This window comes from Dendropsophus ebraccatus, chromosome 3, assembly GCF_027789765.1.
Source record: "Dendropsophus ebraccatus isolate aDenEbr1 chromosome 3, aDenEbr1.pat, whole genome shotgun sequence".
Classification (NCBI taxonomy): Eukaryota; Metazoa; Chordata; class Amphibia; order Anura; family Hylidae; genus Dendropsophus; species Dendropsophus ebraccatus.
The window spans coordinates 141,660,945-141,685,319 of NC_091456.1; the positions used below are offsets into that span (position 1 = coordinate 141,660,945).

The window sequence follows — 24,375 nt, forward strand, 5'->3', positions numbered from 1 at the left end:
CCATAGGACAGCATCAAGCTTCTCCAGACACCAGGAGTCAAATGCTGATTATTCAGGTTCAGACAAGCCTAAACTTTCGACAAATTCGCGCATTACTGATCCTGTATAAGTTAAAGGACCAGGAACACCAAGCCAAAAACAGTCAAAACCCAATGTGCATAAATTACTATGGCACAAAGATAAATGGCTGCCAATACTAATTTGCAAGGTTGACCTTATTCATCTTCCTATTGCACAGATTGCAGACACAGAGTCACAACTAATGATATTTTTTATTATTTCTACATCAGAATATATACTGGAGGTGACCTTTCATCCATTTATGCCCATTACATAATGGGTTCTCCTTGGGATATGTCTTGAGCAGTGCTGTCCACACCCACACAGGAAACAACGGGTTGAAGTGGTTTTCCATTGCCTGCAGGGAAGATGTAGTTGTATCATTTACTTGTGGTCTTGGGTCGAATCTTTAATAATTGCCTCTAAACAATAAGGCCTATTGTCAACTAGAGGTTGGTTAATCATTGGCATGCCAAGGGCAATACATAACTAGGCAATATGGTTATTTCTTCTGTTCTGATAAGGTTAGGCCGTAGTCCAGGCACAGTAAGAGAACAATAATTATTATAGATTTTAGTATGGTATTATACTGATCTGATGGATTTATCACAAGGGAAGATTTTACAAATATTAGTGTGCAGCACATGTGCATTGTTTTGGTTGAGTATCAGAAATGTGGATTGAAAAGGCTTGAATCTATTTGGCAATGGCTAGTGTAAGGTGAGAGATCTTTTGGCTGTCACTCTTACCTATTATAAGGTGTAGATTTTGCTGCAGAAGAAATGATCAGCTAGTGGTCCCCAGAATAATCATGGATAAGCAGCAGTAGAGATGATACAGAAGTAACATGGTCAGGAATGACCCCAAAGGTCGTCACGGGCCAGAAACATGGCTAAAAAACAGGACAGGAGTGTAATAAAAACTGGGGGTTGAATTTTAGTCAAGATTAGAACAACAGGTACCAGGCAAAGGACAAAGCACTTGATGAATGTTAGCAAGGTGTGTCAGAACTGTCCTCCTTTACCAGATATCATTTTTGGGAATCGGCTTCCATAACAAACAGAGCGGCACAGGGCCATGGAGAAGAACAGCAGCAGAATCAGTGGAAGCATCTGGTAACCCAGTAACTGGACATCAGCAGGAGCTGCAGTTCTGGAGCCAGGGGAGGTGAGTAACTCACACTGTATATTCAGGCACTGTTTGCACCCATATAAACACCCATTCAAAACAGTAAATTAGTTATCCTTATAAATTACTCATAAAGAATCTTAGTGTGCCGCGTGTTATTAAAAATCAAAGCATTCATTGCAGGAATGTGTTTATGAGCTAAGCTCAGTGGGTTACTCTAGTACAGTAAATATGCCTTTTATTGCCTCTCAAATGCTTTCATATATTTGCAAATTTCATGTTATTTAAGGCCTTTTGCATAGACAGAACATACTGTATACATGCTTACGCCTAGTTGTTCTACTGACAGCCCCCACCCAGCATTTATAATAGCACAAGAAGAACAGTTAAAGTTCATGCTGCTTTATTGTATTATCCAATTTTATTAAAGAGGAATTCCCTTAAATCTAAAAATCGGGGGCAGGCAAAATCAATACTTACCATTCCCTGTGCCCCTGCAGCATTACCAGCTGCCCGTTAGCTGACGGTTTCCTGTTTCTCCCAGCTTTTGCTGATTGCCCCCCCTCCCCTCTGGCAATCTCCAGATCCTCCTTTGTTTTGAATACAGCCGCGGATATGGCACGTGACCCACGGATCTATTCATTCTCTACGGAGCTGCCAACTCGGCCCTTTCCGATGGCTAGAGAATGGATATGTGCCGTACTGCAGCAGCATTTTAACAAAGGAGTCAGGGGCCAATCTGGAGAACGCTGGGGACTACAGAGGTCAGACCTCCCGTGGCCTCTTAGTCTTCCCCTAACCTGTTAATAGGAGACATGTTAGTTTAAAGCAAACCCATCACACCTGAAAGACGTGATAAAACACTGCCTTATCATGTCTTCTGTGTCTTCTGTAGTAAAGTTAGTTGTTGAAACTAAGACTTTTACTCCGGCACAGCTTTCTGCCTGTCATTGTGCTCTGCAGGGTGGTTGACAGGAAAAGAGTCTTCTAACCGGCCTCTATTCCTGTCAGTCACCCTGCAGGGTGATAATATTTAGTCACTTGGCGAGGTAATATGCGGTCATTATGGGGCAGTATTATTTAGTGTATTTGGTGTTTATCTCAGTTTGGTCAGTAGCAGTATGATGGCAATATGTATGGTGATATTATTTGTTCTTTGTATTGTGGTATAATTTGGTAACTGTAGGATTCTCATAGAGTTATATGGCCAATTGTGCCGATACTGTTCTGTACTGTAGGTTATCTTACTTTAGATTTATTTTCTCTTTCAGTGGGGGCGCTATTTCAGTTTTTGCCTCAAGCTGCAAAGAGGCTAGAATTGGCCCTGGCATGCACTGCGATGCTGCCGGTACAGGAGATTCCTATTCCACCTGTACCAGTATTTTGGTAAATTCTTTTATTTTTAAGGTTTTCAGACCTCTAATATCCTGCATGTGGCATTAAAATGTGTTACTTAAACATACTGTTGTGTCGAACCTCTTATCGAGCAAGTTGCAACTCAGAGAACCTGTGTTCCGGATGTTTTAAGACCCTAGCAACGCCCCTGATGTTCTGTCTATGCAAAAGGCTTTAGCTAACATGAAATATGCAAATATAGGAAAGCATGGTGCCTATAGATTGAACTGCATTTTTTATTTCATAGGTCCCTTTAAATGGGTGTAAATTAATTGGAATTCTATACATGTCCTTAGTGTAATAGTACATTTCCTCTAATTTTGACACTACACATGAAACAGGGGCGTAGCTATTGTCTCTTGGGCCCTGGTGCAAGAGGTCAACTTGGGCCCCCCCCCCTTCCTCGACCAACTGATGGTATTGCTATATATAAATATATACCAAGACCGATACTAACAATAATACCAGTATATAGGAAGGGAATATTATCACCATACATATTACCGCCATAGTATGACTGACCAAATCCTGTATACTGAGACCAATATAACCAATAATACCAGTATACAAGGGGGAAATATTACTGTCACACCACAACCATCACCACCAAATTGTTACTGACCAAATCCTGTATACTAAATCTAATAAAACACAGTATCGGATAACAAGTATCAAGTATCACCACCACATACTAACTAACACCACCGCTGCTACGGACTAATACCACCACATACTGACTAACACCACCGCTGCTACTGAATAACATTTACTGTACAAAGATCACTATCACCTCATAGAAGAAGACTCAGCTCTACACAGGCTCTGTACTCCATGTACATTACACTGCAGTTATATCAAGTGACTCACAGGGGATGTCTTCTCTGATCCCTTTTCATTTTCTTCTCCATCTGCCCTGGGCCATTATGAGAACTTCTCCGAGCCACGAATCCACAGAATCTGCCAGGCAAACATATATCAGGCTCCTCAATCTGGCACCATCCTCATCTCTATACTAAGTGCACATCTGTATTTGCTCCTTTGTGCCCTCATTTAGTGGGTAGGCTGACTCTATGTGATCCATCTTATAGTATATGCCCCCTCTGAGTAGCCTCCTTATAGATGGCCCCTTGTTCCATCTTCCATATAGATGGCCCCAAGTGCATCTCCTAGAGAGCCCCCCTCTCTGTGTAGTCCCCCATAGTAGATCACATTCTCTGTAGATCTCCTATAGTATATGGCCCTCCTCTCTGTAGTCCCTCTTATAGATGGCCCCCCTGTTTTGTCTCCTTTTTAGATGACCCCCTTGTGTTGTCCCCCTTATAGATGGTCCCCCTGTGTTTTCCCCCTTATAGATGGTCCCCATGTATATAGATGCCTCCTCTCTGTCATCCCCCTTATAGATGCCGCCTCTGTGTTGTCCCCTTATAGATGCCCCCTGTGTTGGTCCCCCTCTGCCCCCTATAAATGCCCCCCCTATATTATCCCCCTTATAGATGCCCCCCGTGTTGTCCCCTTATAGATGCCCCCTGTTGGCTTCCCTATGTTGCACCCCCCCCGCTTATACATAGCCACCCTGTGTCATCCCCCTATAAATGGAGCCCCCTCTCCTTTGTAGATGGCCCCCTGTGTTCCCCCCTATAGATGGCCCCCCATCTTGCCCCCCCCCCTCCTCTCTTGTAGATGGCCCCCCTGTGATGGCCCCTCTGTGCAAAGCATATAAAACAAACAAACATATAACTCACCTTACAACTCGCTCCCCTGCTGCGGCTGTCTACTCTTCTTCCCCGGCTGATGCTCCGTTCCCTGGGGGGGGGGGGGGGTCCCGGGGATTCCATGTTCGGGGGGGGGGGGGGGTTCCCGGGGATTCCAGGCAGAACATGCACAAAGGAGCTCAGTGTGCGCCACGGCTGGTGCTTCCGGCAGAGGGAGCGTCTGTAACACACGCTCCCTATCCCGGAAGTCCCGGGCAACGGTGCTCACTGAGCTCCCTGGTGCGTGTTCTGCCTGGGACACTCCCAGGGAGTGCAGCATCAGCTGGGGCCAGTCATACTCAGCATCTTGTGACCGCAAGCAAAACACTGCTTGCGGTCACAAGATTGTCTGTGTAGGACAGGGGGAAGTGCGGTGACCGGGGGCACCCCTTGCTTGCTGCAACCCCAGTCGCTACACCACTGACATGAAATGCAAGTGGGGGCTACCACTCCCACTAATGGTAACTAACTGATTTGTGCTCAGCCAAATCCACAGTCATTAGCTAACAAATAGATGCCCACCCATCAAATATTGATCCGTTGTACCAGAAATATCTTTTTGGGGGGGGGGGATGAAACATTCATGCTTACCTTACATTGATTTATAGAAATTGGTGCCAGTGCTGTAGTGTGACATATGAGGTGGTGAAGAGCATTGCTCCAAATACAATGGCAGGATGAGATTTCCTTTGGTTATATCCTTCCACGGTTTCAAAATATCACTGAACAACAATTGTTCTTTGAAAAGAAAACAAGTTTGTACAGACGCGCGGTAAAGGGCCATCTGGGTGAATAGACTCTAAGCCTCACAATAAGCACTGACATACCAAATACTGTTTAACCCACTAGTAACAAAAGTGACGCACCCCATCACTTTTGTCAACATTGTAAAAATATTTCTTTTGTTTTAAATTGATATAGTGGCATCTTTCATTGATCCTAGAAACAATGGATGCTTTAAATTATGTATTTCAAATTTGCAATTTATTTAGTCCCAACTGGCAGCGTACCTAAAGGTGTAAACTATAATTACTCATGAATAACGCAAGAAAAGCAAATGAGGGGAAATGCACTTATCATGGTACAGTGAAATTCTATTGAACAGCACCTGTTAAAAATAACATGACTTGTCAAGTTATTGATTGCAGCAGGTCTCACTGCTGAGATCCGCTGTGATCAGGAGATATAGTCAGGGGGATAGCGCAGCAGAGCACGGTCGATCACTAATGCCAACAATGTAGCCTTATAGAATTGGATATATATGGAGATACGGCCGAGTGGATAACGCTGCTGCCACACTCTCTTCCCGGCTTTATTTCCTGATCCGCTGTGATCAATAACTTTTGACATGCCTGATGACATCATATGTTATTTTTAATGTCAGGTATCTTTCTGCCTCTTGCATTGGAGCCAAATCATGGAAATATATTATCAGTAATGTCCCAAATAATAACAATCCAAATTTCTACCTTAAAGGCATATCTAGGGTAGGAGGACTTAGGTAGGGTTATGTATGCAGAGAACTATGGCAGAGGATAGAGGAAATAAAACCATTCACAGTACCAACAATGGTAGAGACCTTCCAGGAAGACACAGCTAGTCAGGTCCTGCTGGTGACTTTATCGAATAACAGAAAGGGAGCCATTACTGGCTGATGATTCCAAGAGCACTAAGTTCAGGGTATACCAAGGCCTGTAATACTAAGCTCTGGTCTGACAGACAATTCAAGCTTTTCCTGAGGGGAATGTTTTCTCTTCTTTTGGTGCAGTGAGGTGAGAGAGTTTGACAACTTTAATTCCTGCGATTAGTGCAATATTAAAATTGTCAATCACCATCCACCTGATGTCAGCAATCACAAGTACCTTTATATATATGTCATAGTGTGAGAAGGTTTCCTCACCCGTCACATATATAAGCTTATTGTGAAGCATTACACAGATACTCCTATTTCATGAGGTGAGATAGCATGTTCCAATGCAGGGGTGGACACAGACCGCAGGGGGGTCCCTGTGCATTACACAGATACTCCTATTTCATGAGACGAGATAGCATGTTCGAATGCAAGGGTGGACACAGACCGCAGGGGGTCCCTGTGCATTACACAGATACTCCTATTTCATGAGACGAGATAGCATGTTCAAATGCAAGGGTGGACACAGACCGTAGGGGGTCCCTGTGCAAAGAATGTGCTCGGGTAATTACAGTGCTGTTACATCAAGTGACTCTCAGGGGTCATCTTTTTGAATCAATCACAGATGCTTCTTTCTCTGATCGAACTCATTCAGTTTTCATTTATTCTTCATTTCACTTCTCCGTCCAGCTTGGGCCATCATGAAGACTTTTACCATCCATGACTTGTCTCCGCTGAATCTACCAGACAAATATTTTAGGCTTCTTACTCCAGTGCCATCCTCTATACAAACTCCTCACTTGTATTCTTGAATTGCCTCCCTGTGTGCCTCCATATAGTAGTGACATCCCCTATATAAACTCATATAGTATGATGCATCTCTGTGCCCTAGTTTAGTAGTCAGAACCCATCTGTATACCCATATAGTATATAGGCTGCCCTTTTGTGCGCCAATATAGTATAAAGGCCTCCTATTTGCCCCCTTCATATAGTATATAGGCCCCCTCTGTTCCCCCATATAGTATGCAGGCCTCCTGTGTGCCCCGTATAGTGTATATAGGCCCCCTCTAAACCTTTAAATAACATTTAGTTCCCCCCTGTACCCCCATACTGTATACAGGCCTTCTCTGTGCACCCATATAGTATACTCGCCCTGATATAGTATATAGCCCCCCCCCTTGTGCACCAATTTAGTATATAGGCCTCCTCTGTGTCCCCCTATATAGTATAAAGTCCCCTTTTGTTCCACCATATAGTATTCAGGCCTCCTGTCTGCCCCATATAGTGTATATAGGCCAACCTCTAAACCCTCTAATAACGTTTAGGTCCCCATTTTATCTATTATTTCCTATTTTATCTATTCATTCCTAAGAGGGTCCTGTAGCACAGAACATATTTCGGGGCACTCGATCTAATATTGTAATCACCTACTTATATCATCATTACATTTACACATATTAAGTTTCATTTGATTCCAGCTCATTCTTGGTGCTTTATACTTTGTTGTCAATGATGGTGTTTTTTATGGCAGAATCCCATTTTAAAAAAAATGGTACTTTTGCTTAACCCATTATGTCACTAATAATATCTGTGACACCTAGTACAGTTTGTTTCGATTTGCTTTCCTAGCTTGGGGAATGTAGCACTCAATGCACTGTAGTTATATACAAGCATACTGCTCTGCTTTATGATAGTATCGGTATACATGCTCCAATGAGTTTATGAAGTGGTTATAAACTAAAATTGCTAGTTCTGGCTACCATCTGCATTATTGCACACTAGAAATACCACTCTGGGCTAATATAATATAGAACATCTGACACCATTTCAGGTGCATCAGCCCGAGGGAAAATGCTCCCACAGGCGTTTGTTTTTACCTGCAATACTCCTCTTGGTTGACGACTATTTCTGTTGTCACAGGGGAATAGGAAAACATCAGCAAACTACAGTTTGCTAACATCCTACTTCCTTATACCATGGTATTACTGCAAGCTTATTAGTGCTATAATTTCCTTATGATGATTGATGGAGCAGTCACATATCTCTCCACAATTTAAATGACAACTCCAGCGCTGATAAAAAAAAAAAAATGAACTAAAGCTCCTGTTGGTGTCTTCATTTTTTTTTTCACTTCCTGGTTTGGGCTTTCCCATGATGCACTTTGTCTCCTGTGATGTCTAACTGACTCTGTAGAACTTTAAGATGGCTTACAGCTTGCTCAGCCAATCAGAGATGAGCAACTGACAAAGGGAGGCTGGCCTAACAGGGCTTAGACCCGCCTCCTTCTTGATAATATCATTGTCACAAAATGTCTGCCACAGAAAAGCCTGGGGTCAACAGTCATTAGGTAAAAATGAGTTTACTTCACTTCCTGGTGGGGGGTTGAGGGGGGAAAAGATAGGGAAGAGGGGCAGATAGGTCATTGAAGAATAATACAAAGTTATTTAACTTTGTAATGTGTTTCAATTACTGGAAAAAAGCTTTTCACCGGAGTCGTCCTTTAAAGTGTACCAGTCATTTCCAAAGATTTTTAAAAATCTACAAGTTTTGGGTCATTTCACACAAACACATATATCTCATTAGGTTATAAAAGGAGCAACAACGCAGATCATTAGGGGGTATGGTGGCACAGTTCAATGGGGGGCAGGGGCTAAGTGGAATCATTCAATTACTAACAATTAATTATCCTTTCCTCACCTGTTATGACACTGCTGCTCTGGACCTCTACTCAGTCATTTACTTTACTGCAAAGATGAAATGCCCATATACCCTGCAGCCAATCACTGGCTTATTGTTCTTGTGCCATCTACTGCTGAGGCCTGTGACTGGCTGCAGGGTATCCGGGCACGACATGTCTGCAGAAATGTAAAAATAAAAAGTTTGGTAAAAGACTGGAGTGGCAGCAGTGGACACAGCCAGGGTAGAACAGGTGAGTGTAGCAAACTTTTTATTTTATGACAACTGTGTTTTGTTTTTAGCTCATTCAGACAATCTCTATAAAGGGGCATGGGACCATACGTTACTCAGCCTCCTCCACAACGGCAGCCATATGGGGACACAGAACTAGACTACAATGTTAGTTTGAGGAGGCTGAGTGACTTAAAGGTGACATGCCACTCCACAGGGGTGTAACTAGGATTCACGGGGCCCTATAGTAAAAAATTGTAAGGGCCCCCCTCCCCTACGCACAACACAAAGCACTGCACATATATATAGGCTCTGTGATGTGGCCAAAAAATAAAATCTCTTGTGGCCAGAGCAGAGAGTGACTGGCAGAGCAGAGAGCCAATGGCTGCTTGCTCTGTCATTCCATTGTTTTAAACTAGGAGCCCTTATGGTTAAATACATAGGTGCAGGAGCGGACTACCTTTTGCTTAACCCTTTATGTACTGCAGTGTGCAAGTGACCCAAAGTTCAGAAGACTAGGAAATATCTGATTTACTGCTGGTGCAATGATAACCCCTGACCTCTGCACGGAGCACTCACATTCTCCTATGTGATTGCGGCAGCTAAGAACAGAGGTCAGAGGTTATCAGTGCAGTAAAGCAGAAATCTTTGTCTTCTGGTTGTTAACCCTTTTTTTGTGTTGCAGCATGTAAGTAAACATTAAGTCACCTACACACTGTAGTACATAAGGGATTAAGCGGAAGGACACAGGAGGCTCTTATCTTCCCTGTGTATCCCCGGCCTACCCTGCCTCTATGGTAGCTAAGCCACTGCCCCTCCATATGCACAATGTCATGGATGGGATTGCATCAGGATGGTATAGAGGGGCCAGAGGTGAAGGGGGCTGATAATCAGAACTATACTCATTGAGGCAGGCATAGTTATATCGGTATGACTATATGTTGCCCTGTTTAATCATTCAGACATCAGGGCAGCAAACTCTGCATACCTGACACGTTAAGACATACCCAAATATTTATAATAGTCTGGCCTGGGCTGTACCAGGGCCCATGAGCCCTCAGCTACGCCAGTGCAGGCTGGTAATATTCTGCATTATGCACCTTAGCACCTATGGCCTTGCTCTGTACATTTACGTAGGCTCCCAAAAAAGGAGGAAATATCATTAAGTGATTTAATGCATAGGTAATGCTCAATTTTTACAGTTGATAAACCAATTCAGCATTTAACTAGGAACATTTGTAATGTAGTTAATAACTATTGCAAGGTCACTGTATCCATTATTACAGAAGAACCTGTCACGGCCACATTTAGTGATATTAACAGATTACACTGCAAAGTCAGGAAATTCCAAAGAGCCGTAGTGTAATTGTTTGTCTGGTCCAGTGATGGGACTCTGGGGTATAGCTGCTGGGGAGTGCCCTAAGGGAGTCATTTCCTCTTTAGCCGAAAACATTGCTAAAATAAGTTTTAAAGGGGTCTCTTGCAAAAAGCAGTGTATAAGATCTATAAAATGTTAGATGTAACCTTTGTCTGGAACATAGCTATCTAAAATTCAGCATTGTGCTGTATGTAGTGTATACATTCGGACATCAGTGATAAGGACTGGCAGAGCTCGATCAGACAGCTGTTTTGTATACAAACAGTAGCGGCTGGCTTACAGTTAAAGGGATAACCACAATTACACAAATATGTATAAACAAACACAGTAAGCCACGCCTGCATGAAGAGCTCTACGGTAAGGAATGGCTTTCTTCCTCATTTAGACAACAGCAGCATTATATACCATGTTTTCCTTCACACTTTATCGCAGAGGAAGGGTTTTCCCCTTCACTTGTGGTTGAGGCCTTCATGTGCCGATCCTCCATGTAATGCCTGTAGGAGGTCTGAACATTTAGTTAATGTTTGCTGTATAGTAGCTTTGGGTTAGTGATGGGCTAATCACCCATACTGTATATAATATCTATTTACATATATTCAAATATAGTTAAAGGGAACCTTTCATGTTGAAAACTCAGTCCAATCTGGCTTCATGTTATAGAGTAGGAAGAGATGAGCAGATTGACCTCTCCGTTTGTGGGAAAAGTTCCAGGATAATTTGTCATTTATTCATGGAAATGTTTCCTCATTCTAGTAGTCAAGTAGTCAAGACGGCTGTCTACAGTGATCATGATCATCGGCAGCGATGGACGCTAAACTTAGACAGCCATCATTGGCAAATAATAGACATCTTTTTGACATCCGTCAGCAATGAACGTAGCTACTGACTGTGTTCTGGCAATTTCATGCATGTACAGTATATGTTTATGCAGTAGTCCTCCAAAATGAATACATGTATCAATTGTAGTAACAGAGCAGCATATACCTTTTCTCATTCGGAAACCGTTGTCCTCTGCTGGGGTTACCTGGGTTGGGAGCCCAATAAGACTCAGTAACCCCTCTCTCCAGGCTGAACTCCTAGGTACGCTTCAGGGGGTATAGGGGTAGTCCTAGTGGAAAGTTAGGCACTAGTACCAGTTAGGCACTAATCACCTAGTTAACCCCCTTTAACTGTTCATGTCATGTATGTGTCACTTATAACATTGTAACACTTTTTACGGCATATGGCTATGATGAGTAAGAGCCATGCTCTGCAGTCCTATAGCTGTACAGGATGTAGCAGGACCCAATAGATGTGAGAGCAGTATGAGCTGGAGCTAGCATGTTATCTCCAGATTCCACTGATGTTTGCCAAACGGTGACAGCTACATTGTCTCAGGTATCTGCACTTGTGTGATTATTTTCAATGAAAGCAGTCTGTGTGTACCCAAAAGGCAATATTTAACCTCAGAAAACAGTTCACAAGGAGCACGTGTTCATTTTATATACAGCTGTGACTATAGGGCCCCAGCAAGTATATAAGCTGTAGGCTCAGCTCTTTGCACCCGGGGCTTCTTCAGGCAAGTTTAGAAAAGGAAGGGAGTTTTTTTTTACTTCCGTCCTAGCTCCCATTCCCTATTCTGACTAATAGGTAACCCATAGTTTCCTCAACTGCTCCTTTCTACAAGCCAAATAGATCCAGGTCGGTGCAATTTGTAGACTTACAGCTTTGTGACAGTACCTCACAAGCCACAGTATCCAAGGATCACAGCGCATGTAGACAAATATGTAAAAGGTGCGGTAGTTATGGCACCTCCAAAGTTAACCAAGTACATCTACAGAAGTCCCTTAGCAGAAGATTGGACTGGCAACTGGGCATGTCTGTCCATATATAAAGAAACACTGGCACTTCTGTAATGAATCAAATCTTTTCTCACATGCATGGGAAGTACATCTTCATACTAATCAAGGGGTACTCTATGTATAGTTTTATGGAGTTTTCCCAAATCCAGTTATAGTAAAGAAGTTGAGACACACACATTACTTTTTTTCAAACGTTATTCAGGAATAAAAAGACAGGTGCGTTCCACTAATGCTGTGTTTACACGGAACGATTATTGTGCGAATTAGCACGATAACGATCAAATTCGAACGATAATCATACGTGTAAATGCAGCGAACGATCAAACGACGAGCGAGAAATCGTTCATTTTGATCTTTCAACAACTTCTCAAATCATCGTTGATCGTTCACAAAAATTCACAGATCGTTCCGTGTGAACAGTCGTTCGCCGATTTAACCAATGTGTGAGAAAGGCTTAAGCGATCGCAAAATGAATTTTCTGTACGATATAGTGTACCATCTAAACGCTGATCGTTATGAACAAAAAACCGTTACTGCGACATCGTTAATCGTACGATCGGGCGAATTATCGTTCCGTGTAAACGTAGCATAAGTGACAGAAGTTTTATGGCTCGCAAAGCTGCTGAGCATGTATGTTGAGGCTCCATTATGTTGGGGTACAGGGGTAACTTGTTCTTGTGATTGCTGAGGCTCCCCCTCATCAGATACCTATCACCTATATTATGCATAGGCCACAAGTTATATACTTGGAATAAACCCTTTATAGGGTGCAAAAAAACAACGAGTATTGGTGATGATAAGTTACATAGTGCAACTGAAAAAAGACAAATGTCCATCAAGTTCATCTAAGAGCAGAGAAAAATGTGGATGCAGTGGAGGGGTATCAGTAACTTGAGGACCTTGTTCTATCGATCCAAAGGAAGATAAGAACCCTAAGAAAATGTATGAGTGACTATAAAGTAGTAAGAGTTCTGTAAAGAAGGTATTATCATAATCCACTGCTGATTTCATGCTGCGGAAATTTCAACGTGGATTTTGCTACCCATCAACTTCAATGGTTCAGCAGCAAATCTGCAGTAGTAGATGATTTGCAGATTCACTGTAGGCCCTTTGAAGTCAATGGGTAACAAAGCTGCTTCGGATTTTCCATAGCATGAGATCTGCAGTCAATTGTTTGAACTTATCCAAAAGTATACATTTTGGCATTGCAATTGCGTTAAGCAGTGTCCATTCAATGTAAAGTGGGATAAGTCATGGTGCCAATATTAATTGGATCCATAGATCCCACTATGTGTTGGAGGCCATAAGAGCGTAAGGAATATGTTCCTTCTTCAGAAATACTGCACAGTATAAGTTTTTTAAGGCTAGGGTTATAGGACCAATTCAGGTAGGGTGACCAGAATCCACCATATCGCCTCTCATTCAAGTGGAAGGGGTCGAGTTGCAAACCACAAGTGGCCATGACTCCAAGGTAGCAAAAAATCCCTCCTGTGTGCACCATATTTTATATAGGGGTATTGCTTCTAGGGAGAAATATCTCCCTAATACTGTATACAGAATGAGTAATAAGAAGCATCAGGGTGCTTTGGTATGACATTGGAGGAATAGGGTGATATTGTATGGTTTTTCTGTGGGTGCCAATATTACCCATCTGTAAAACACAAATCTAAACTACGTCTCTGTGCACTGCCCATGGTATTTATTACTGTGCAGATATCTGAATGACTTCTTACATGCAGCGACACTGGGGCAGTAATATCTATCTAGCAACACATGACACTCAGGATTCTGGGACGGGTAGGTGCCGCACCCTTATTTGATTGATCTGTAATGATCACACCACAAGAAGGCCTCAGCCCACACACTATGTACCCAAACTTATGTAATACCATTTCTGTTTTTGTATTACATTCGGCTCAGACAGAAGGCAGGTGCAAGCAGATCCACCTGTCCTGTACATAACCGTGTCGGTGTCTCACCTGAGCTGCAGAATTACATGTCCACTGCACTTATTCTCATGTTACAAAGAAGTGTGAGACTTTTACCGAAACACAATGCACAACGTCTACATAACTGTGCCCTATAGTGTTACACATTCATGCAAATCCTTTGTCTTTTGCTATTAGTGCTGCTAGCAGGGGCTGTACACATCAACTCTTAAAGTAACAGGATTCTCATATTTCCCTGGGAGTATAAACATACTGAGGTTTATCAGTGCAGATCTGCTCGGGCTCTCCAACTTACCTGTTTTCTTGGAAGCCTCTAATCTGAGTCACTTAGTAGCAGGCATGGAACAGGGCCAAGACCTCAGGTGTATACCAGTAATGTTTCAAGTGTTCAGTGACAGAACTTGGGCACAGATAGATGGCTGGGCTGTGTTTTACACACTCAGGTACAAGCCAATACGTAGTGTCGCTAATTAAATGTCTGTTATCTACACTTGTATTTCACAAGTAACTTTTTGCAGGCTACACAAGTTCTTAAAGGGAACCTGCCACATTTAAAAAGATGCAGTCTAATCTGCGTGTGGCAGGTCATAAAGCGGACAGACTAGTGCCAGAGATTTGTAATTTACTTTTATTAAAAAAATCTCAAGTCTTCCAGTACTTATCAGCTGCATGATGTTGTATTCTTTCCCGTATTGAAAGCAGAAGAGGTTTTCTATAGGGATTTGCTACTGCTCTGGACAGTTCCTAACATGGACAGAGGTGGCAGCAGAGAGCACTGTGCCAGACTGAAAAGAATACACCACTTCCTGCAGGACATACAGCAGTTTAAAGGTACTGGAAATTTTTGATTTTTTTAATAGGAGTAAATTAAAAATCTCTGGCACATGCTGTGACCAGTTAATCTACAAGAAAATAAAAAATAAAAATATAAAAAACAGGAGTGAACAACAAGAATCATTTTGTTAATTTTTTTTCAACTTGAAAATTATGTTTGGCATTAACTATAATATATCAACATGGGAAAAGCTCATTAAACACATAGTAATTTTACAAAATACTCTTAAGATAATATAGAATAAACAAGCATAGCTTCTATTCATCGCCTGGTAATCAGATGTGGGCACTGAATTTATCCTCATGTTTTTAGATAGAATTGGCACTGACAATCCCCCATGGAGTACAATGCCCAGCAGTAAATCTGTTCCCAAGGGCTTAGTGTTTGCAAGCCCTCATAATCATTATTTGTGGTTCTCTACTTACAAGACAGGAATATCATCAGTGTCCCTCTGTGATACAGCAATACAGTATGTCTGGAATGTAACAACAGTGTACCAGACATGACTCAGTTCTCTGATGGATTCGACAAGGAATTTGTGTTTGCTTGGTGCGAGGAAAGTTCAGCATTTATCCAACATTGGACAAAGCAGCATCCAAAATATGATAATTGAGCTGCACAGAATCATCCCCTCACCCACTAGATTCGACAGGAATATAACAAATCTCTGACTCCATTAAAGGGGTTATCCAGCGCTACAAAAACATGGCCACTTTTGCCCCACTCTTGTCTCCAGATTGGGTGGGGTTTGCAATTAAGCTCCATTAACTTCAATGGAACTGAGTTTGAAACCCCACCCAATCTGGAGACAAGAGAGGGGGAAAAGTGGCCATGTTATTGTAGCGCTGGATAACCCCTTTAAGCTCCATTTACTTCAAAGGAACGGAGTTCCAAACCCCACCCAATCTGGAGACAAGAGTGGGGCAAAAGTGGTCATGTTTTTGTAGCACTGGATAACCCTTTTAATTGCAAACCACACCTGAACTAAAGACAAGAGTGGGGAAAAAGTGGCCATGTTTTTGTAGCGCTTGATAACCCCTTTAATGTCTATTTCTGCATATGATATAAACAACTTTATTAAGTAAAAATACATGTGAATATGACTCTAGTATTTCCCTGTAAAATAAGCTGTTAATCTGAGCAGGTTTCTGGTGCAGAATCATGTTGCACACACAATTTATTTCACGGGCAGGACCAAAGGTGAGCTGTTTGCCAACAGGACTCACACCTGGACTTCATTTCCCTTATTTCTGCAGCCAATCACAGGACAGCACCTACTCCTCTCTGCTTAACCGTTACATAGAGCTGGAGGAAGTGCACTGGATAGAAAAGGGCTGCATTGTGCTGAATGATGGTTTTCGGTATAGATGGTATGTGGGGAAGAAGTGGATTATTGCTGCACTAGCTTTGCAAGATTCTATATGAGAAGAAGAAACAGCAACAGAATCACAGCAAGGGGGCATTTACATCACAAAAAAACAACCGTGGTCTAAGCTGTAAACTGTCTCTGTGTTGCTAGAGACAGACTGAGCCTAACAACAGGCAGTAGACAGCAGTTTGCAGTGCAATGATGGTCATTCATGGAAAATGAAGTGATTTACAAATACATTACAGATCAAATAGGCTACCACATTGAGGGAATTTGTTTGGAAAGACAGTAACCACTTAATTTTCAAATCTATAGAGATGAGAGAAATTGCTAAAAATTCAGGTTCGCAGAAACCCGAACGATCGGCATCATGCTACCTGGAGACGGTGGATGCAGGATTCAAATATGGATCGTTCGGGTTCATGCGAAATCGAACTTTTGGCAAGTTTGCTCATCTCTAGTCATCTACATAACCTTTATAACATACAGGATCAGAACTGAAAAACACAAGTTTGTCTGGAATCCCTACTTAGTCATAGTCCGCCCGGGTTCCATAGTGTGCACATAGTGGGTCACCAGCTAATCTCTATATACTGAATCTTGCGATGTCCATTGCATATAATATGTAGAATACGGTTATCAAACATGTTCTGAGGCAACAAAACACACAGTTTGCTAACTACAATGTAATGTTCATCTTCCTCCAGCTTATTTTCACTAACAACTAAGGAAATGGTCGTCCAGCCAGGAATGTTGCTTGAAATTGTGCGCAGCACTTCCTTGCTTTTTATTTAAGGTCTATCCATGATGTTGTCAACTTCTGCTGAATTTCCTCTGATTGTTTAAGTCGGAGTAGAAGAATGCAGATGGGCAATCTCATGATACTTGGGTGGAAGTGACGAGAATCAGTGATCCCCACAACAATGACATTCTCCGGGCTCAGTGATGGTAAATCAGCGTGTGTCACCTCATCTTGCCGCAGTCATCGCTGGTTCCTTATTTAGAGGAAGGAGAAGCCAGTCTAGAAGAACATGGTGCTGCGGAAGACCCACTTGTGATATGATGTCATGCTATCACGGGAAAAACAACATTGTGATACTCAGACGGGAAAGTACCTTTTGTCTGGTTAATATTGTGAAGGCCAGTCGATGTGATCAATGCTTCATGGTTATGGAAAATTCAACAGTACCTAAAGGCCCTTGTGTTGTTATCAGGTGAATGGCCCTATTTATTGCCCCAAGTCAAAGACCCAGAAACCTCCCTGGAAATAATTGCTCTCTTATTTTCTAGCAGCCAGGAGATGTTAATGCTGGATCAGCAGTAGAGCCTGGAAAGAACAGTATAAGGTTGGCTTAACAGTATGGTAATACAGTCACAGTTGTGTGTTAATATTACAGTCACAAGTTCCAGCCCAACCCACAAGTTGTCAGTTCGGATCATCAGACCCGGACATGAAGCTGTATTAACTAATGTGAAACCTTATCATGGAAAGAGAAACCAAACAGTTATCTGAGGACCACTCCAATATATTCATATATTTATTCAGGCACTTATCAGGTCTGTCCATGTTAGAACCACAATGCAGCTGGCCATTAACTATATGTAATGTACTATGTCCCACAATGAACCTTATTGTTGGTACATTAGTACATACAGGTAGGAGTCACATGGGCCTTTTTGCACTATTACTAACAAAAGACTACTTAAAGCAACTCCGTACCCACAATCTGCAACCCCCCCCCCCCCCCGGGCAAATAGTTTGTAACGCCAGATAGCTGCTTTTAATCCAAGATCTGTCATGGGGTCCATTCGGCAGGTGATGCAGTTATTGTCCTTAAAAACAACTTTTAAACTTGCAGCCCTGTGTCAAATTGGTGTGGCCTAGAGTGTCTGTGCCCTAGGATTGCGACACCCCTCCATGCCTCTTCCCCTCTTCATCATTAGGAATGACCCAGGCAGGATTTCTCCTTTACATCACTTGTCTGAACACTGCACATGAGCCTTAATAATTCAGCACATGTGCAGTGTTCAGACAAGTGATGAACAGGAGAAATTCTGCCTTCATCCTACTGATGAAGAGGGTGGGGAGGAGGGACAGAGAGGCTGTGCAAGGCTAGGACACAGACACTCTAGGCCACGCCAATTTGACACAGGGCTGCAAGTTTAAAAGTAGTTTTTTTGGACAATAACTGCATCACCTGCCGGACGGACCCCAGGACAGATCTTGTAAGTACAGAGTTGCTTTAAAGGTTGGCCACCTTTGCACACAGTACACATAGTAAAGATTACTTAGAGAGTGCCTTCATTGCAGGCCTGTTTACTACTGTGTCGCTCCATCCCCTGCTGATCCCCGCTGTCATGGCAGACAGCTCCTCTGTCCATACATGGCTTACTGCAGGGGAGCATGAAATGATACATGTCACCTGGTGCCTCTACAGCACCAGACCTTCTTGTGTGAAGTTTAATGCTATGGACGGGGCAGAGTGACATACATCATATGCTTCTCCATAGAACGGCATGTATGGACAGAGGGCTAATAAAGAACCGCCCTCAATAAAAGTACTCTGGTCCTAAGGACTAAGGTCCTTTCTACATGATTCTCAATAAGAACACCTTGAACACGCTCAACATTTTTAATAACTGGTGGCTGAAGAAGTTGGATGCAGCCATAATGCTGCCTGGAAAACAAGGATATAGACCTAGGAGTTTCCATTCTTGGCCTTTCACATTCGTTCTGCACTCTATCCAGCTCTACCATTTCCTGGAGGATGGGAAATTCAAACTTGATACAACAGCTCAAGTGAGCAACAGTGACTTCACCACTGGTGGCCTAACCATGCATGCTCCCAATGCTCCGGAAGCCAGCGGCATCAGGACTAGAGATGAGCGAACCTGGAGCATGCTCGAGTCCATCCAAACCCGAACTTTCGGCATTTGATTAGCGGTGGCTGCTGAAGTTGGATAAAGCCCTAAGGCTATGTGGAAATCATGGATATAGTCATTGGCTGTATCCATGTTTTCCAGACAACCTTAGAGCTTTATCCAAGTTCAGCAGCCCCAGCTAATCAAATGCCGAACGATGGGGTTCGGATGGACTGGAGCATGCTCGAGGTTTGCTCATCTCTAATCAGGATCTGTAGAATATTTCCTGCAGCGGCAATGGATGAGCTCAGGTGTTTATCACAATAAGACATTGTAAGCTCTGTGACTATTCCCTGACAAGACCAAAGAATCTGCAGCTGTCAGATTGGGGACAGGAGCAACTGGAATTTACCTGTGCTACAAATCCATTTCAGGAGATGGGAATACCTCTTTAATGGTGACAGGCGACATCCTTTCATTGGTGGATAGTGCTCTGCTCCTTTGTATCTCTATAGAAAACAGTACATGTGATACTGAAGCACTGCAATATGCTTGTTATTTTTTATCTAGTGGGAAATTTGGTGTGGATTAAAGTAGAACCTAGAAAGTAGAAAGATTTTCTGGAAAGTTTACAAGCGATATTATCAGTACACTGTACAGCTCATATGTCCATAGCTCGGTGACTCAGCAATAGGTTGGCCTATCTCTCCATAATCTAAGTTCTGCAAAATGTCATCCTCATCACTGATGGAAAATTTTAACTGCTGTATATGATTGATATTTCAGTTCAGCTTCATTCACTTTTACAGAACCAAGCTCCAAAACCCAAACCAAGGACAGAAGGGGGTGCTGTTTCTGGAACAAAGTGACCATGTGTTCTAAGCCTGGTCAGCCTCATTAAAGGATTATCACATAAACATAAGAAACATAAAATCTGTCATCAGCACTGGCAATCATATTTCTAACTGATGGACACAAAGTTATTCAACTTCCCCCTACTGTTGCGACACATAAAGCTCCTGCGCTCCTCACTGATGTATGTGATGTGTCTTTAAGATAATAAGTTACTCATCTGCTGGTGACCAGACTCTGTTTATCAGCAGCTGCTTCTTCTTTTAGAGAAGATGAACAAGGTCAGTGGGATCTCAAGCATCTCTGACAAGCAGAGATCTTGTCAATGATTGAACATCCTTCTTACCACCACGGACGGTTCCTTTAAGGGTGCCTTCACACCTACCGGATCCACAGCGGATCTCACTTCTGTGGATTCGAAGCGAGAACCGCTGCGGATCCGGTACCATTCACCCCTATGATAGCACATAATCGCAGTGGGATTAACATCCCGCTGTGAATATGTGATTTAACCCCTCGCTGTCCGCAGCCCCGCCGCCACATTAGCCCATCCTCGGCCGCATCCCCTATCCCTGGCCACATCCAGCAGCCCGCCGCCAAGAGCATAAAGTACCTGCTCGGCGGCGCGGCTGCAGTGAGGCTCCCGGCTCCATTCCCGCTCATTAGCGGGACCGGAGCCGGGAGCCTCACTGCAGGCGCGATGGCGAGCAGGTACTTTATGCTCTTGGCGGCGGGCTGCTGGATGCGGCGGGGGATGCGGCCGAGGATGGGCTAATTCGGTGGCAGGGCGGCGGGGGATGGGGCCGAGGATGGGCTAATGCGGCGGCATATCGCTGCGTTTTTGGTGTGTTTTTTACATGCGCGTTTTGATTTTCATGTGAAAAATCAAAACTCGCATGTAAAAATCGCACCAAAAACGCAGCGATAAAAACGCAGCCATACGGTACGTGTGAAGCTACCCTAAGAGTGTCACTGTCATTATAACTTTAAATATCTAAATTAACAATAGATGTCATATAAAGCAAGTTTCCCTGTACATTCATTATTATTTTTTTAATCATCATGGAAAAAGAGCCTAAACACAGGAAGTCCAGTGTTTCCCAGTGTTGCACGCTCACAGAGAAGGCAGTCATTTGATTGACAGACACATTGAGCCAGAAATAATGTGTTAAGTTTTTTTTTTTTTCAATCAACACAAGACTAAACATCTGCCTTCAGGAGACTGGACCTGGATAAAAGAATAGCTTTGTTTTACAGCGTGATAAAAAAACAAAATAATGAATGTGAATTGCAAACTTGTTTTTTTTTTTCACATCTACTGTTTTTAACGTTGTAGATTTTGAAAGTTATAACATCAGGTACACTTTAAATCCTTCAGGACCGCGCAAATTTTTCACCTACAGACCCATTTTTTCGTGCCACTAATTGTACTTTACAATTGCAGACTTAATTTTTCCATAAAATATGCTGTGAAACAGGAAAAAATATTTGTGCAGTGAAATTGAAAATAAAACGCTGTTTTTTATTTATTTAGGAGGGGTTTTGTGTTTACACCCTATGGTAAAACTAACATGTTATCTATGTTTCTCAAATCGGTGTGATTACAACAATATGTAACTTGTATAACTTTTATTTTATGGCTTTTAAAAAATTAAAACCTTTTAAAAAAAAAAATCTAAATACTCCTTAAAATTGCTCTATTCCCATGCTTATAACGCTTTTATTCTTTGGTCTATGGGGCTGTAAGGTGTCATGGGGTGTCATTTTTTGCACCATGATCTGTACTTTCTAACGGTACCTTGATTGCGTATATGAAACTTTTTGCTTACTTTTTAATACAATTTTTTTGGGATTTGATGTGACAACAAAATCAGTTATTTTGCACTTTGGCAGGTTTTTGCGCTCACGCCATTTACCATGCAAGATCAGGAACGGTATAATTTAATAGTTCGGGCGATTACGCACGTGGCAATACCAAATATTTATTTTTTATTTATAAAATGGGAAAAGGGGGGTGATTAAAAATTTTTTATTAGGGGAGGGGATTTTTTTTATTAACAAAAAAAAAAACTTTTATTTTTTTTTCACAGTAAGATGAAGTCCCCCCTGGAGACTTCTATATACACAGCATTGATCTCTCATTGAGACCAATGCTGTGCATATAATAGAGCACCAATCCATTAGATCAGTGCTCTGTTGGTCTGGTTTGCTGAAGAACAGATCAATAGAATACAGAGCCGGGATCAGCGTCATTCTGTTGAACAGATCGCCCCTCTGTGATCGCATCGCGGGGGGCGATCCGTCCACTAGACCACCATGGAGAGGGAGAAATAGTAATTTAGATGCAGCTGTATCTAGATGGCTCATTAGCAGGCGCAGCGATCAGACTGCGCCCACTAACTGCCGCGGTCCCAGGCTATTAATAGCACCCGGGATCGCGGTGGCTCAGAGCGGGGTCGCCGCAAGGCCCCCCTCTGAACTACCCTACCCAGGACGTACAGTAACAACCTTGTTCGTTTAATGGGGTATTCCACTCATACATGACTTTTGATATGTTGCTGCCCATGGTCAATCATTACTAATTATCTCTTCAGACTTCTTCCCCAGTTCTCAGCTGCTGATGACAGCACCCCCTGTCACCCCCTTCTCCCCCTCCCTTTCCAGATGGCTGATGTAAATAAGTCCCTGACTGGCTGTATCTGCAACATTGTAGCTTCTTTGTAATGCTGGGAGGGTTGTTCTGAGGTCAAGTTGCTAGTAAACACACTGTGATTAACCCTTCCAGCATTACTGTCCAGAACAGAAGCAAATCCCCATAGAAAAGGACATACAGCAACTGATAAAAACGGAAAATTACATATCTATTGACACCAATTGCTTTAAAAGTATATTTTTCTGGAGTTCCCCTTTAACAATTGTTGATCATTGCATTTTTTTTAATTTATGGATGGGATAAGCCTCATTCAGTAATGTCTTAATAAGATGCAGGTGAATCACAGAGTTCAATGTACAACTGTAATGGATGGTAGTGTCCGAGTGGTGACATTACAGGACATCTGCGTGCCTGGTAATTCTCAGCTTACCCAACACTGCCACCTTGAGGCTGCTGGCTGAAGAACAATAAGCACTGCATACTCCATAACACATCACTTAGTGAACTTAGCGGAAGAGGCCATACATCTTGTTAAGTAGACAGCTGCTAGTAAAGAACATGGATCATTATTAGTGATCAGCGCTCTTTAAGTGGGGCAGTGTTCCAAGTGGCCTTATTGGACAGAGGACTATATTAAAACTGCACAGGAACAGCGCAGAGGATGAAGGTAAGAAACATGACTTCATCCTCAGTGCCACGTGCACAGTATCAGCATGTTTAGGGTATGTTAACACAGCAAAGATACACTGAGGATTTTCCACAGGAGAAAATTCACATTAGAAAATCTGCACCAACTATAGCCCACATTTACCAATCTGCCTGGTTTTGCTCACAGCAACCAATCACAGCTCAGCTTTCATCCTACCCAGGGACGGCTCCGGGTTTTTGGGGGTCCTCGGGCGTCAGAGCCTCAACTGGCCACTTTGTGGAGAAAATCATGTGTTGGGTGTCAGGAGTGAGACCCAGTGCAATCAGAAACCTTTGACATGTTCTATGTGCTATGACATGTAAAAGGTTTTATTAGTGGCAGGCGCCCAGTGGGGATCATCCACTAAAATTAAAAATGATATAGATAGATAGATATAGATATTTATCAATCATATCAGAGGTGCTTATCCTGCGGCCCACCAGTTATTGCACAGAAGTTTGATGGATTTTTGGTCACAGGTTGCAGTTTGCCAGCATTTTTTTTTTCATAAGCAAGTCTCTGTGCTGGCAAAGTGTGTTGTGCGACAAAAAAATCTGTTAAGGTTAAGATTCTCGAGCGACTATTGCATCATGTTTTGTGGTGTGTGGTAACATGATGGGGTTAGTAGTCGCCATACCTTTGCACAACCCCACTTTGTACTTAGTGATGGAGTCGCCATTGAGCAGGAGACTGATTACACATTGCATCCTGTGGCCACAGGCTCTGTGCAGCCTGTACACTCCCCTGCAGCTCTCTTTCTTCTCCCACACATTAAGCAGCAGCAGATGCCCAGCACAATACTCCCAGGGCAGTTTTGGGGCGCAGAAGTAGCCAGCAACAGGTGCCAGGCGCCTCCAGCTGTCACACACAAGAATGACTCTCCATGCACTTCTGTTGTCCTGAGCCCCGTGCTCCCCTGGGGTGTGGGAGCGCTGTGCTATTGATCCCTGAGTGGGGGGGTCGCTACCGGGACCCCGTCCATATTTAAAGTTTGGATATATTGCAAATGTATTTAATTTTTCATTTTAGAAGCATTGGGACAAAAAAATATCTGGGCAATAATTTTTGGTCTATTCT

The 24,375-nt window shown here is 42.7% G+C and overlaps 1 long non-coding RNA gene across 1 annotated transcript; it reads right to left on the minus strand.

The window, feature by feature from the left end:
* Window positions 1–344: 344 nt before the first annotated feature.
* LOC138787361 (uncharacterized) lies at window positions 345–14,421 on the minus strand. Its single transcript, XR_011362351.1, has 3 exons — window positions 14,335–14,421; window positions 810–952; window positions 345–418 (listed from the first exon to the last, which is right to left on the minus strand). It is a non-coding gene; the product is annotated as an uncharacterized lncRNA (long non-coding RNA).
* Window positions 14,422–24,375: the final 9,954 nt, after the last annotated feature.